The sequence below is a fragment of the Pinus tabuliformis genome, chromosome 4_1 (genome assembly GCF_031772625.1).
Source record: "Pinus tabuliformis cultivar Carrire ecotype Pingquan chromosome 4_1, CPIR1, whole genome shotgun sequence".
NCBI classification, from domain to species: Eukaryota; Viridiplantae; Streptophyta; class Pinopsida; order Pinales; family Pinaceae; genus Pinus; species Pinus tabuliformis.
Genome location: NC_142303.1, coordinates 323,639,809 through 323,657,327, shown reverse-complemented (window position 1 = coordinate 323,657,327; position 17,519 = coordinate 323,639,809). Strand labels below are relative to the sequence as shown.

General features: G+C 38.5%; 1 long non-coding RNA gene across 1 annotated transcript; it reads right to left on the bottom strand.

The window, feature by feature from the left end:
• Positions 1 to 16,587: 16,587 nt before the first annotated feature.
• Positions 16,588 to 17,478, bottom strand: LOC149175601 (uncharacterized). The gene is made up of 2 exons (XR_016258017.1): positions 17,086 to 17,478; positions 16,588 to 16,889 (listed from the first exon to the last, which is right to left on the bottom strand). It is a non-coding gene; the product is annotated as an uncharacterized LOC149175601 (long non-coding RNA).
• Between the last annotated feature and the right edge of the window lie 41 nt (positions 17,479 to 17,519).

The window sequence follows — 17,519 nt, the reverse complement described above, 5'->3', positions numbered from 1 at the left end:
CAATTTGCCAAAAATTTCAGAGTGAAACACGTAGAAAATTTGTATGAGAATCCATGTGGCTCAAGAATTTGGTGTTACACATAATTTGTCGGTATCCCATTGGCATGGTTACTTATTTCAATTGGTTTCGGCTACTTATGTCCATTGGTTTCAAGGCCAAATGACTAAATGTCTATGATAGTTGATCCCTTCTGTATATGGTAGCATTGGCATTATATAAGATTATTAGTGGGCAACAAACTATCTCTTTCAATATGTATAGGTGAACATTGGATTATCTTCATCTTATGTAATCCAAATACTTTTAGTTCATTTTGGAGGTACCGTGTTAAAGAAAGCACCGCATTCCACCCACAGACAAATGAATAGAAACTGAAAGCAAAACAGTACCCTAATTGTTAGAAGTTAAACTATATAATGTAGCACAAAAACTTGTGCTACATTTTGACCTAGTTATACGTAATGTCCTCTTCTAATTAAATTGCCCATGGGAGGACGAAATAGCCTATCCAACCCTGCATGCTATAGTCATTTATAAAGGGGGAAACCCATTATTCAATGTTATGGGGGTAGCATTGGAGTAAGTTGTGGTAATTGGAGGAAAACTTGTGAAAGAAGCCAAAGTTGGGGCAAAATGGATGACAACTTGTGAAAGAAGCTAAACTTGCGGCAAAATGGAAAAAAACTTGTGAAATAAGCCAAAGTTAGGGCAAAATGGAGGGAAGCTTGTTAGGCCCTCAAATTAAAATTAGGAGAAGAGAATCCAAAGGGAATCTATAAATAGGAGAGATGAATCATTTTTCTCATCATGGTTTATGGATATTTCTATTTGGTGAGCTGAGGCTCTTGGAAGGTTTTAAGACACCTTATCTCTGATTGGTTTCGGTGGTGAAAGATTCCACCCTTGCCAACCCTTTCTCCTTATTCTGTTTAGCATAATTTCTGAAGCATCATATATCTATTTTTGGCAATCAAGGGTTTCTGAGGAAGGAGAATTATGTGGTTCTGTGGGGCTTTGTTTGGGCATACAAGGATTACTCTGTGGCAGCATTGACTTGTGAAGGCAATCCAAGGCATGCGGTTACATGAGGGAGGGTTCCTGTAGCAGCAAGATCATCCGAGGGCTAGTTCTTTGGCTGCATACTTCCCTAATACCCTGATCTGTGGCAACGGCCCTCTTGAAAGTGATTTCTCTGTGGAAAAACAAAGTCATTCAAGGCAGTGAAGCTTCCTACCTGAGGCAGCAAGGGCCTCTGAGGCCATTTACTACAGCAGCGTGGTCATCTTAAGTTGCTCTGGCAGCAAGGAACTCATCCTGTGGTTGCTGGCCAAATCTGAGGGCCTTTTTGGGGCAGTGACTCCTCTCTAAGCCCCTATTCGGATGCAGCCTGTGGCAGCAGAGTGAGGCCAGGGCTGAAGAAGGCAGTCTACGCAAGCAGCATTCAGTCTAGGACAGCAACAAGGCCGTTAAGGCTTTCTAAGGATAACAGGGCAGCAAGGCCACACAGTTTCGAGGACAAATTGAGCAGTAGCAGGAAGAAATTGTACCCTAGTTAGTTGTGTTGCTGTTAGGGTAATTTGTATTGTAGTCCCTGTAAAAAGAGTGCTACTATTTCTTAATTGTTGAGTGTTGTACAGCAGACTCTGCTGGTGTAACAGCCCTAGGAAGTGAATCTGTGGGAATTATAACTTGCGTGTACTGTTGGTATTGTTGAAGATCATATACTTGTTTACATTATTGTGCATTCTATGTCATATTTGTTGAATTGAAAAGGAATACTGTGATACTGGTACAATATTGTCTTATGCTCCTAATAACCCTAAGAGCAAATTTTCCCTAGGGATCTTATATTATACTAAACTATTGTTGTACATAAAAGTATACCCCAACAATAGGCTGCAAGTTGAATAAGTATCCACAATATGGCGAATTAGTATCAAAATTGCAATGCAAGAAAGTAAACGGTGGAAACCTGAGGTTAGTCTGCAGGCCTATGAAAGAAAAATAAGATTTAAGTTTTAGGTGTATCAAGATGCAAATTATAACAGTATTATAAGGCTTGAGAGCACTCACAAGTACCACAAAATTAGCTTGTAGGTTGCTAAAGCTGTGAAAGTCTTAAAAGCACAAGGCTGGAATGCGGTCCTCCACAAGTAGCATAAGACATGACTTGCAAAACAAGGATATTGCAGGGATTTGTGGAGGAAGCATAAGAGATAAAGTCGAAACTATGCAACGTGAAAAGGACCACGAAAGATGGAAGGCAAGTTGCAGGATTATGAGCTAACCATCAGACCTCCACTCATAATTTACTTTTTAACCAAGAACTATAACATCCCATGAATAATTCCTATAAATTGGAAATAGCACTCAAAGAACAACGGCATGATCCAATGCAAGATTTTCTATTTGAAAATTGTCCACGATCTGTCATCTCCTTTGGAGCTGGTTGTTTAAAGCATAAATTCAAGAAGGCAACAAGATAAGATGAAAAGAGATGAGATATAAAACCAAAACAAGAGGATAAAGCACAGCAACAAGCTTTAAGATTCATTGAGCACATACAACTGTAGAGACAGACAAGACCAGAAAAATTATAAAGAGTCTATGCAATTAACATTACAATCACATTTTTCCATCCAACAAGCAAATTTGGGATAACCAACCCTTCTACCAGGCTCAGGTTAGACCTTTGAAGACCTACTCTTGACATGCACATTCCAAAGGAGAGATTTAAAGGAAGCCATCTGAAGATGAAGCTGTAAAAAGCATGGACCATTGTGAATCATGCAGAAATTGACGAGAACAACTTTATGTTGAATCTAACACCATGTTCAAGCTCACACCCAATGTTTGAAGTCTAACCAACTAAAGTTGTTTAAACAATCATTAGTAGATGACAACATGTTGATGGCTGAGATATTGAAAGAAAATTACCCAAACTAACAAGATGTTGGAGAAGAAACCATCCTACATATGGAGGGGAAGCAGACTCCAAACAAAGTCTAAAAACTCTGTCAGAAGAAATGGATACTCCCTGACAGCATATAACTAGTACATAAAAGGCAGCTTGAGAGAGAGTTCCTAAATCTCCAAGGTTAATAATGTTGATATTTTTAGCTCTTGTAGGTACTTCTGCACAGGCCTAAGTGTCTAGGCATGCATAAGTCACCCAAGATCTCCCTAGAACACTTGCTCAAGTGTCAGCAAGTTGCTAATGTAACTTAGCCTAAGCCTAACTTAGGAAAGCACATAATTATTATGTTTGCTTATTGAACTAAATTAAATTTAATGTCCTCTATGAATTGAGGACAAATGGGATGAAGTAGCCTATCGATCCCCGTAAGCTATACTCCTCCATAAAAGGGGGAAAGCCCCAAAAATTCCCACTCTTAGACAAGTTTTGGGGGCAGCTTGGCAAAGAAACCCAAAATTGGGGATTGGAGTAAGGCTTATACTTGATCATTTTAGAAGAAGAGACCCCTCTAGGAAACCTATAAATAAGAGAGGGATGAATTCATTTTGGAGCATCTAATGTGAACCATCTCATTTGTTTCTTAAGCACTAGCTCTGAGGGTTTTAAGTCCCCTTCTCTCTTGTCAATTTCAGTGGTCAAAGATTCCACCCTAGTTGACCCCTTCTATCTTTCTTTGTTTTTGGGCACAAGGATTTCTTTCTAGACAACAAAATTTGTTGTGTTGATTTTGTTTTCTCTAAAGTAGCAAAACTCTTAGATGGTCGAGATCTCTTGAAGACAAAGAAACCAAGCATTATTATGGAATTATGCAACTTATATGAACACAGTTCGCTAGAGCAGATCGTAAATCTTGCTTGTCTAGTATCTGAAGTAGTGCGAGTTACTAATAGTCGTGGCACACTTATCGTAACTTGTCTAAAACAGCTATCGGGTAATTCAGCAGGTCAACATTCTGGTTAATTTTCGAGTTGTCCTGCTACCATCTATTGCCGCATAGAATGATCTTGTGGGCAACAATAAACAGTGGTGATTCCACAGATCCATGTTTTGGTCAATTATTCTTTGTGGTGACATAGAGTAAGTTGTGTGTAGCGATCAAACCACCTCGTGTAGTGTTCCTAGAGCAGAATTAAATATAAAAAGATTATTCTCTATGGCCACAGATTACCATTGAAACGCAACGAGTTGCCCATAGAAATCGACCTGGTGATTCTGAGTAGAAGGTGTCGCTCGAAAAGCAGCAGAGGTCATTTCTCTTGATCATTTTGGTATTTGTGAAGCGGATCATTTCTCTTGGATTGCTTTGGTATTCATGAAGTTGTTGTGCTTGGATTGCAGTAGTCTATGGCTTTGAGTTCGTGAAAGTCCAATTTATGGTTTATTGGAGTTTGTTACGAAGTCCATCACTAAATTATGCAGGGGATTATTACAGGACCAAAGTCATACGATCTGTGAATCTTTTTGTTGAACTACTGTAGTTTGGTGGATGTTGAATTTTGAATTGTTGCACTATTCAATTGGATTTGGTTGTTTTACGACGGATTGTTAAATACACAATGACAGTTTTTATAATACCACTGCAATCATATTTGTTGGACTATAAAGCTATTTTGCAATATTGTTAATTACATTATCGTTTACAAATACTTGAATGATAATGAAGCCCTATCCACTCAAGGGTAAATCTAGGACAAAAATTTCATCAGTATATTACAGTGGTATCAGAGCCTTGGAATCCTGCCAGCCTGTGGGTTTTGTGCATGTTTTCGGGAGATACGAGTAATGTTATAGTCAGAAGAATAAGGGTAATCGCAGGGCAGCCATGGAGGTGAAGGAGGAACGAGGAGATCTAGACACCAAGGATCTCTTACATGTATTGATACATGGACAGACAAAAATATCAAATTTGATATTACAAGGGTAGCAACAAGGACAACAGTTAATGCAAACATTGGCCCAGGGTCAACAACAACTTGCTCAATTGATGACTCATCTCATAGGTAATGAAAATGTTGCTTACAACAACAGAACTAACATAGAGGGGAGTGGGAATCATAACCCTGGTCCTCATAACACCAGGGAAACCAACAGAAGAAGTCATCGACCATTGCTTCTTCAATTCACGAATAATCAAGTCACGGCAAACCAAGAAGTTGAACCAAAAAGACTGCTAGATGGTTTCTTTCAGGACTATGTAGCGCTAGAAGAAAACACACGAACTACCATGACCTTCAATGAATACAGTAATTTCAGATTCAGAAACTTACCCAAGGGGCAGCCTAATTCTGATCTAATTCTGAATAATCAAGTCACGGCAAACCAAGAAGTTGAACCAAAAAGACTGCTAGATGGTTTCTTTCAGGACTATGTAGCGCTAGAAGAAAACACACGAACTACCATGACCTTCAATGAATACAGTGATTTCAGATTCAGAAACTTACCCAAGGGACAGCCTAATTCTGATCTAATACGTAGGTGAGTAAACTTTCACTTCTCTCATTTGATGGATCATCTAAATGTATAGCAATAGCTTGGGTGCAAAAATTGCACACCTACTTCAGGCTCAACCCTATGGGGCAAAAGCAGACGCGATCCAATTTGCCACATTGCATCTAGAAGGGGAGGCACATGAATGGTGGTATCATTACTTCTTATGAATATTTTACGCAAAAGTCGATAGAAATATTTGACCGGAAGAACCCAGACATCCACTTTAGAGAATTGGCACTTCTCAAGCAAATGGGATCGCACGAAGAAATCATTTCAGAATTTGAATGTATTGTTGTCACGGTAATAGATATATCCGGAGAAAGATTAGTCATGCTTTTTGCAGAAGCTTTATCCAAACCATTGCAGGGTTGGGCAAAAGCATTCAACCCCATCAAGAGGCTATCAAGAAGACTCGTGATATGGGGAATGCAACAATCAAATATAAAACCTTTCATTCCTCCAAAAGATAAGGAGAAGAAGGCACTTCAACATGATTGGCCCAAAAGGGACAAGTTAGATGAGGAGACCCGAAGGGAAATAATGAGGAAAAAGTTATGTTTTACTTGCAGGGAACCATGGGAGCCTAGACATCATTGTTTGGGAAAGCGAAAGATTAACTACATCAAAATCATCTCTGACGATGAAAAAGGAGAAGAGGCCACTCCAAAACTGAAGAAGAGCCACCACAGAAGGAAGAAAAAGAAGAAGAAAAGCTTAGCAATTCCAAGGAAGAACCACCAGAAGAAGCGAGAGGTGAAGAAAAGGCCATCAGAGAAAGGAAGTCTTGTCCCCAAGTCAAGAATGCAACTGTTTCAAGTACACTTACATCTTCAGGGTTAGGGGAGTTATCAAGGGGCTACGCATCACAACAGTAATTGATGGAGGAGCCACACAATTTCACTGATGCAGCGCTAGTGACCAAAAGAAGACTTCCCACCAAAGAGTTTGAAGGCCTAGATGTAATAGTTGCAAATGGATACAACTTGGATTGCACCCGAATGATACCAAGTTTGTATGTAACACTCGATAATTATACTTTTACTATTGATTTTTACATGATAGATCTTGCAGACATCAATATGGTATTGGGGGTTTAGTGATTGTATTCATTAGGAAAGCACATGATGGACTACCAGGCACTAGAAATGGAGTTTAAAGCTCCTAATGGTAGCAAAGTAGTTCTGAGAGGCATGGGAAATGGTAGGCCACAAGTCGTTTCAACCAAACTAATGGAAGTTATCTTCAAGCACGAAGATGTCGCATATGCAGCAAACTGTAGGATCATGAGCCAAAAGGTCCCCAACAGCAATAAACCATAGTACAAGGCAAATATTCAACAAATAATAGACAAGCATGCTTCAGTGTTTGGTGACATTCCTCCAGGATTGCCTCCTAAGAGAGGATTCAAGCACCTGATAGAATTGGAAGAGAGAGCTAAGCCAGTGATCACCACACCCTACCGGCATCCAAAGAAATTCAAGGACAAAATAGAAAAGACCATCCAGGAACTATTACAAATGGGCCACATCAGACCTAGCTCGAGTCCCTTCACCTCATCTGTGGTCTTGGTAAAGAAGAAGGATGGCACATGGAGAATGTGCATTGATTACCAAGCTCTCAACAAGAAAACTATCAAAAACAAGTACCCTATCCCCAAGATTGATGAATTATTGGATGAACTTCATGGAGCAGTTTACTTTTCAAAGATTGATTTACGATCAGGGTACCACCAAATCCAAGTTCGAGAAGAGGACGTGTTGAAAACAGCATTTTGATGCCATTATGGACACTTTGAATTTTTGGTCATGCCATTTGGGCTAACCAACGCCCCTCGCCACTTTCCAATCTTGTATGAATAGTATCTTCAACAAGCAACTAAGGAAATTTTTATTGGTATTCTTTGACAACCTTCTCATTTACAACAAAACATGGGACGATCATTTGGGGCATTTGGATACAATTTTGAGCATTATGCAGGAGCAATCCCTCTATGCCAAAGCATCAAAATGCGAGTTTGGGTTGACAGAGATTCTTTATTTGGGATACATAATCAGCACAAAGGGAGTACAAGTTCATCAAGAAAAGATTCAAGCAATATTGGACTGGCCCACACCCAAGAACCTGACAAAATTGTGAGGATTCTTCGGAATTTGCAGTTACTACCGACAATTTGTCAAAGGCTTCTCTCAGCTAAGCGCGTCCTTGACAAAATTAACTAAAAAGGGGGCATTTAGGTGGACAAAGGACTACGACAAGACATTTAACATGCTCAAAGAAGTGATGAGCTCGTCTCCTGTGTTGGCCCACACTAACTTTAGTCAACCATTTATATTGGATTGCGATGCATCAGGAGAAGGCATAGGGGTTGTCTTAATGCAAAGGGGTCACCTTATTGCATTTGAAAGTTGGAAGCTTCAAGGAAAATTTATTACATATACAACAAGGAGTTGTTGGCTATCATGCATGTGTCGGCAAAGTCCTGGCAATATTTGCTAGGAAACATGTTCATAGTCAAGACAGACCACAATAGCATGCGCCATTTATTGGGACAAAAGGACCTGAACGAGCGGCAGCAGAAATGGGTGAGCAAGATCCAAGCTTATGATTTTGATATTGAGTATGTGAAAGGAAAAGAAAAATATTGTGGCCGATGCACTTTCCAAGAAACAAACAGCATGTACCCTCATAGAACTTACGGAAGATTGGAAGGCTCACCTCTCAACGGAGTATGCTAAGAACCAGCTTCCTTGCGCACTTATCGACTGAATCATCCAAGATGACAAATACAAACTAGCTAACGAGGTTATTTATTATAAGGATGGAATATACTTGGTTCCCGAGTCTGCATTTAAGGAAAAGATTTTAAAGATCATATATGACATTCCATCCACTCGATATCAAGGTTTTCTCACGAGACACCGACAAATTCAGGAACGGTTTTCTTGGAAGGGTCTAAAGGAAGATGTGACGAAATACATCAAGGAATGCATGAAATGCCAACGGCATAAGGTTGAGCATACACGTCCTACAGATCTTCAGTAACGTCTACCTATTCCCAAACAGAAATGGGAGAGCATCTCGATGGACTGCATTACAGAGTTGCCCAAAGCGCAAGGTAAAGATTGCATTTACAGCGTGGAGGACAAGTTGACCAAATTCGCACATTTCTTTGCAATCTCATCTGATTATTCGGCCAAACAAGTAGTGAAACTAGTTTTTCGTGAAGTCTTCAAGCTACATGGACTGCCAAAGAATATAGTTAGTGATCACGACAATAGGTTTATGGTTGCTTTTTGGCAAGAATTATTGAGGCTGGTGGGGACTAAGTTATCCCCTAGCACTAGCTATCATCTGCAAACAGATGGTTAAACAGAGATCATGATAAATCAACAAAAAGCATGGATCAAGTGGTTGTACCTTAGGGAGCATTGTTACAACACCCCCTACAATTTATCTACTGGGATATCACCATTCAAAGCTCTATATGGGTATGATTTATCGTCCTTTATCAGCAGGGTCTTTGGAGATAGCAAAGGCGCCTATTGATAAGGATTGGATACAGGAAAGTCAAGACATCCTCAGAGTACTCACGGAAAACATGGAGGTTACTCAAAATCAACAGAAGTTGTTTGCAAATTAGCATTGAACAAAACACATCTTTGAGGTAGGAGACCTCATCTTCTTAAGGTTACAGACCTATCGACAATTTACCCTTAAGAAGAGTGGCGTTGAAAAGTTGAAGCCTAGGTTGTATGGGTTGTACAAAGTTTTCTGGAAGGTTGGCAAAGTGGCGTAAGAGTTGGAACTTCCGAGAGACGGCATAATCCATAATGTATTTCATGTGTTGTGCCTCAAGAACATCATGGGGCAGCAAGTTACCACATTTGTTGAATTGTTGTTCTTAGATGAAGAAGGAAAACTAGAGTTAATTCTAGAGACGATCATGGTTGTGCGGGAAAAGAAGTTAAGAGGAAGAGTAATTCCATAATACCTTATCAAGTGGAAGACCTTGCCATAAAAGGACGCGACGTGGGAACGTAATTTGCAGCACCCGAATTTGCAATTTCTTGAGGGCAAGTAGTTTCAGGCAGTGGGGGTTGTAACGTCCTCTACAAATTGAGGACGAATGGGACGAAGTAGCCTATCAATACTTGTAGGGTATAGTCCTCCAAAAAAGGAGAAAAAACCCAAAAATTCTCACTAATGGGCAATTTTTGGGGACCGCTAGGCGAAGAAACCCAAAATTGGGGCATGGAGTAAGGTTTTCTCAATCATTTTAGAAGAAAAGACCCCTCTAGGAAATCTATAAATATGAAATGAATGGATTCATTTTGGAGCATCAAGTGTGGATCATCTCATTTGTTTCTTGAGCATTAGCTCTTAGGGTTTTAAGACCCCTTCTCTCTTGTCGATTTCGGTGGTGAAAGATTCCACCTTAGTTGACCCCTTCTATCTTTATTCACTCTGTTTGGATAGGAATCCTTCTGAGGGAAAACAAAATTCTCGATAGATTGACTTCTTTGTTTTTGGGCGCAAGGATTTCCTTTTGGACAATGAAATTTGTTGTGTTGATTTTGTTTGGTCTAAAGTAGCGAATCTCTTGGATGGTCGAGAACTCTTGAAGACAAAGAAACCAAGCATTATTATGAAATGATGCAACTTATCTGAACATAGTTCGCTACCACAGATTATAAATCTTTCGAGTTTGGTATCTGAAGTAATGCGAGTTACAAATAGTCGCTCCAAACTTATCGTAACCCATCTAAAATTAGTATCAGGTAATTCAGCAGTCAACATTCTGGTCAATTTTCGAGTTGTCTCGCTACCATCTATGGCCACATAGAACGATCTTGTGGCAACAATAGACAATGGTGATTCCACGGATCCATGTTTTGGTCAATTATTCTCTGTGACAACGTGGAGTAATTTGTGTGCAGCGATCAACCCACCTTATGTATGTTGTTTTTCCAAGCCAAGTATCACGAGTCTACTTTGAACCACTAAATTATAAACAGCAGTAAATCGACTAGTGCACAAAATATACACAACTTTTTACACAAATATGTACAATAACCCAATCTTTATTATATTAAACCAATTGATATAATACAATAGTCTAGGGCTCTCGTACTAGGATAATGGCCCTCAAATATCCACTAGTACATGAATACAAAATACAAGATACTTTGATGGTCTAGCTGATGTAGACGACGATCATAGCTTCTTTGTCATATCCTATACATTGCAGATCCTTTGCTTTTGTTCTACAGTACCTGACTCTATCAATGCTCCAAGTCCATCTAGCCACTAAATCTTGGTTATCCAATTTGCTCTCATTGATTGTTTGTCCATCAACACATCGAGCCTCCTGTCAAGTCGTGCACAACTCCGTTTGTGAACAACTCTCAACTGCCCACTGCTTCTCCTCAGCTACTCAGGGACTTCTTCCGAATATAGTCTTCTAGCACTGCTCCAATGAAGACTAACATAGGGTAGAAGGGTTGCCACCTATCACCATCACATGTCGCTTCTCCAATGATGAACATGAGCTACAACAATCTGCTCCTTTTGGTTGGCCAAACCTTGAGTTACAACAAATGCCTCTCCTAGCAACCAAGAGTCCTTCCCTGCACTGCACTTAGGGCTCACACTTGGGCACTCTCACACTGCCCTCCAACAGTCCACAAATGCCCAATCCAACACAAACAACACTCCTCTCCTAGGACACCATCCACCTGCATCAAATCAACTCAAAAACACCACCAAACATACATACCTTTCATTCCCAAAGGCTGGTGTAAATGGTTGAAGATCTGAACTCTAGTTAGCACTTGTTAGCATGCTGCTACAGTCCTCTTCTCACGCCTTCCAAACCTACCTTTGACTACAGCCTCCCTCCAAAATGTTCCTCCAACAACTCGCTGCCTTCTAGCCCTCTTATAAACCTCAACACCCAACCACTCAGCCACCTGTTTAACCAAAACAGAGCTGCTGCCCTAGCTATAGCTTCTCAATCTCCTAAATAAGGCATTTTGGGCCTGCGGCCTAGCTGTAGGTGCTCCTCATCACTGCGGCCTACTATGGGAGAGAGTTCCACCCAAAAATACCATGAAAACTTCAAGTAATATGTTTTCAAACAATGTTACCAGACTCGAAATCAATAATAAATCAGCGAGGCAAAAGAGCAAAGAAAAAAATAGGTGAATTCAATAAATAAAAATATACACATATATTGAATTAGATTAAAAATAAATAAATAAATATAAAAAATAAAAAATAAAAACAAAATAAAAATAAAAACAAAACATTTTTCAATGATATTCAGTAAAGCCATGTTCAAATAATGCATAATATCAATAGATGTCCAACATATCATAAATGAATAAGTATCTCATATATGTTATGAGTCCAAACATGATCCAAAGTACTAAAACCCGACTCCTAACCAATGAAGATATTTCAACCCCCACTCCGGTTATCAGTTTTCCTTATCACTCCATGCATTTAGTTCTAAATCCAAGTATGATAAAAATTGTAAAATCTGGAAATGACAATATTTTCTGAAAATACAAATTTAGAGATTCCACAATTGCTGAAATTGCAGAAATAAAACACAGCGAAATTATGACAGCCACACAGAGAAAATAACACAGTGATTTTTGGTCAATGTGACGCTAGAAAAAACCCCTACAACTCTTGGGGAAAACCAATTTGAGAGCTCTTCTTTATTTTTGAAAATGCTTTTACAAAGAAACTGAAATACACAGTAAAAATTCCAGCAACCACAAATTACAACTTATCTCAATTTTCGTGCTTAAACTCTGCCTTGAAAATCGTGCCAATCAACAAAATGCCAAAACAAAAATTTTTCCAGCAATAAAACAGCATTAAATGTTGTACGACCTGCCTAGAAAATCGTGCCCAAAACCTATGGTATGGACTGTACAGACCGTACGAATTTCAGCAGTATTGTTTCCGCGAAATTCATGCCCCTGTTGTTGTCCCTCTTCCTCGATTTCTGTGCCTTTCTCCTGTTGTACGGTTTGCCTTGGGATGTGTGCCAATAATAGTTGTTTCGCAGATTTGTTGAAATATCTTATTGCTGCTCTCTTTCACTTCCTCACTACTCAGAAATTTTCTCCTTGCTCTCTCTTCTCTTTCTCTCAAATGCTCATGAAAGAATGAATTGATCTTTTTCTCTTCTCTTCTCCTTTTACTCTCTAAATGACCTTTTCGATTACTCTAAGATCTAATGGCTAAGATTCATTTGGATCTAGGGATGAGAATAAATGTGCATTTAATTCTCACTTTCTATTTTTTTACTCACCCACTTAAATAAAGACCCACTTAGCCTTTTATTCCATAGTCACTTTTTCACTTTCTAATTCTTCATTGACTTTAATAAAGTCACCTTTAAATTAGAATGTAACTTTACCACTTATAAAGTCACTTTTAAATTAAATTGACTTTACCACTTATAAAGTCACTTTAGGAGAAAAGTACAAATAAATTTGACACTTTTCCCTAGGCCAAAGATCAAAGCCTTAGGGAACCACTTGTCCTCTGGTACCCAAATTTTAACAACCAGTGAATACATAGAACTAAAAACATTTTCTTGGAAAAGTTTACAAAAAACTGCATACGAATCAGAGAAAAAAAAAACAAAAAACAAAAAAAATCAATAACTAAGAGTCTAAGATTCTTAAGAGTGAGAACTAGAAGCAATTCCTCCCACTCCTTCACTTGCTTGATTCTCAAAGTTGTCCAAGTTATGTAGGCTAAAAGGAGAAGCCTCCTCTAATTGCGCCCAATCTACTGCATTTGTAGTTTGCAGATCTATCTCTTCAAGGTCAATTGGTGAATGATCCAAACCTGTCATTATCATGAGACATTGAAATGTGAATTAAAGTTTGACTTTGAACTTTAAAGTTTAACCTTTAAAGTGCAAATCAGATTATGAAACCTTCAAATTCAATCTCTCACCTAGTATTTGCTTATTGCAAAGTCGTAGATTGTAATGGACAAATATAAGGTCATTTAAGCACTTTTGTGTCAATCGGTTCCGCTTCTTAGAATGTATTTTCTCAAACATGCTCCAGTTGCGCTCACAACCTGAAGCACTGCATGCTTGGTTTAAGATTCGAATGGTGAATCTCTTCAAATCTGGCGTATCACTACCAAAGTTTTGCCACCAAAGACCTAGCAAGTGGCAAGGGTTCGTGAGTAGAAGTACTAAATAGTAAATAGTAAAAACTTAAAAAGATAGCAAAATTTAATAAAACATTTAACATACAAAGTAAAGTTTAAACTTTAAACTTTAAACAAATTTAATGAATTGATGAAGCATTCAAGCCTCAAAGGGTGCCTGGCAACATCTTAAACCTTTCTCGTATAGCACTGGATAGGAAAATAATTTCGCTAGCACCTATAATCTTGTAGTTGGGAAAAGACACGACTTTGAAAATCTGGATTAGGGAAGCACCTTTCCATGCATGTCATAAGTCCTCTGCCAACCTCCCCATCCTCATTAAATTTCCTGCTATCATGAAAATATTGTGGGTTTAAGAAGTACCTAGCAGCATGTATGGGGGAATGCAATTGCCTATCCCAACATGCATCAATAATGTCCCAAAGAGGCATATACTTTGCCTCCTCATCCCCATATCTTCTTTTGATGGCCTCCTTTGCGAGATCCATCGCCTCATAAATGTAACCCATAGCAGGTTTGTCACCATCAACCATCCTGAAAGTTCAAGCTTTCAAATTTAAAGAAATATGAAACATTGAAAATAAAAAGAAGCTTGAAATGAAATTTTAAAAATGAAAAAGTTAAAAGACTTGAAGACTTGAAGTACCTGAGAACTCTAACAAGGGACTCTGTCACAGCAATAATCTCTTCGGCATCTTTCCAGAAACCGTCATTAAACACAACTGCAACAATTTCAATGCCTTCAAGGGCCTTGGAATGATTAGATGCCATCCACTCAGGTCCCAAGAACATCCTCTTCAAATTTATCTTCTCACAATTCGAAATTATGGTTAGGGTTTCTGGGCTAACTCTAGATTTGAGAAGCTGGCTTGAGGATTATTGAAGTTTGTTATATAGTCTATCATTAAATTCTGTAGGGGATTATTGAAGGACCAAAGTCATAGGATCATAGGATCTTTTTATTGAACTACTGTAGTTTATTGGTGGATGTTGAATTTTGAATTGTTGCTCTATTCAATTGGATTCGGCTTTTTTACAATGGACTGTTAAATACACAGTGACAGTTTTTATATACCATTGCAATCATATCTGCTGGACTATAAAGCTATTTTGCAGTACTGTTGATTACATTGTCATTTATAAATACTTGAATGTTAATGACACCCTAGCCACTCAAGGGTAAATCTAGGGAAAAAAAAATCACCAGTATATCACAGTAAAGTTAGCAAAAGTAAATTATTTACTTTACTGATTATCTTTTAATCTCAGCCCTTAATCTCAAGAGGAGCGAGATCTAATCTCGGCCATCAATCACTTAAGAGAGTAGGGTTAGTGATTTAGCTCAATGTAAAGTAATAAAAGCAAGGCTAAGCAAAAGGACAAGACACACCATACAGCAGCACAAGATTGAAAGAGGCATCTCAGTGAGCATTGGGTATGAGGAAGGGGAGCAGCAAGGAGATCCATATCAACCAAGGAGGGTTTGATCAGCTAGATCAAATCCAGTTGTTGTATGTATTTCTTCGGTTGGAGTATTATCCCAGGACAGGACTCAGGAGCCCAAGTAAGTTCTGAAGAATTTAATCAAGAACTGTGATTGGGTAGAATTTGTTGAGTCATCTATTTTGTGACTGAGATTGTTATATTTTCTTAGGAATCTAGCTGTGCAATTAATCAGTAGATCTATAATCTGTTAAGAATCAAGTGTCGGGTGCTAAGTTTGCAGGAATTCTAACAGATGGAGTCCGTTGTCTTCAAATCAGGGGAGGTTTTATCTACCCAAAAGGAGTAAAACAGAAAGTTCATTAGAAGGGAGCATAGAAAAACAAATGCCTCTGAAGAGGAAAACAAAGAGCAGAACAATTGAGGAGCTAAGCCTCCCATGAAAATGGAATGAAAACAAATGAACCCATACAGAAAACACTGAGGATTCAGAAACCAATAACCAGAAGTAGCAAAAATAAACCCCTCACAATGTACAGATTAACCAATACCATCATAGAAGAATGAGCTAATGTTGCATGTAGCTGAACCAAACTCTTAATACATAAGTAATTATCAGAGAGCAAACAATCAGCACCACCTTTAGCCAATGAAACCTGTGCAATGGGATAGGTGCAAGGAAGAGTGATTTATACAGATAGAGATCAATAGATATTGGAAGGAAACTTGAAAGCTGGTACAATGTACAATGAAATGTAAAGCTCAAGCGAGAGGTACTTTTGAGAAGTTAAAAGAATTGATTGAGGAATATTTTTGGTGAGGGCTTTGTATTTAGCAACAAATGCCCAGCTCATTGCGAAATTCTCTACTAACTTAATAATCATTATAAGAGCCATTGAGGCATACTAAACACATATTTTACATAAAGGAATACCAACATGCAGTTATTTTTGTCTCTGCTCCAACTGTCCATTTCTACACCGCACAGAAAGATGCCTCTTCTAATATGCACACAAACTCCTGGGAGCACTGTCAATCTTAGTGAGTCCTTATGAGCCTGAATTTTTAATGGGTAGCTGTATCAGTCTTAGTGAGATCTTGTGAGTGTTAAGTTTTTTATATGGACCACTGCTAATTATAAAAGTTAGCACTAAGCTATTGTATGACAAACTATATCAACATGAAAAATTACAAGGCAAATTTCTTATTTTGCACACTTTCTTGGGTAATGATTCTATATCTCTTACGAAGACAAAAACATGACAGGATATCTTGAATTTTTTTAATTATCAAAAATATTTTATCCTCAAGAAATCTGTCAATTCTAGCACAGCTAGAAGGCATTAACTAGAAGTGGCTAGGCTTTATACATGCAAAGTTGCATCCATGCTATAGCTTAAGAAAAGGTGCAGGCAAATTGCTAAATACAATTACCACATATTGTGGCAAAATAGACAAGCAGACATGTACAACCGTTATGCACATGTGCATCTATCCTACTGCACCAGTTACACGAAGTAATTTTCCATAAAATATAGTATGATAATGCTTTTCTTATAGCCCCACAGGGGTAGGCGAGTTGGTAATCACAATGCAGTGAAGTTCATTAGAAAGGCGGGCTCCATACTGAAGGTCACGAGTTCAATTCCCCCAGACTAACCCGGAGCTGTGGAGAGGGGCGGGCGCAGTTTCCCAGGGGTTATAGTGGTAGCGGTCAGAATCAACCCTGTGTAACGCGAGTTGCGATGCTGCTCCAGTTGCCGATTCCTCTGTTAACAAAAAAAAAAGATAATGCTTTTCTTACATTACATAACAATATTTTGTCAACATAATGAGAGTACATATGATGCATAGACAACTTGAAGCATTAGACCTATGAATTGATCTAAATACATGGTAATGATAACTTTGTGCTGAAAATATTCTTAGTAAAGCCAATGGTTTCAAATGGCAAGGATCAATCACCTTAGAGCCCTCATTTTTCCCATCAGTTTTCGAATCACCCAAATGTCAAGAGTCTATGGCCATCACTTGGATCATCTATACTGTGCTCCATCTTCGTCCAAAAATGAAAGAGAATAACAAAATGCCAACATTATGCTGCACACAATGGCTAAAGCGTACTCTCTCTTCTAGTCCGTTCTCCACCACATAACACCACAACTTCATTCTAAAATAGATTGCTGCAAAAACAAAAAGGCAAAAAAGTAAGAACAAGATCCAAAATCATGTTATAAATTGAAATATGAAAAATATAACCTCCAAGCAAAAGCGAACAAGGAAAAGGAAAAGATGAAAGAGGGAGAGTAGAAACATGCAACGAATCTGAAGTGCACAGAGTATAGCTTCAATGAATCCATTTACCTCTTTCCATCTCTTCCAAACATTACCTGATAAAT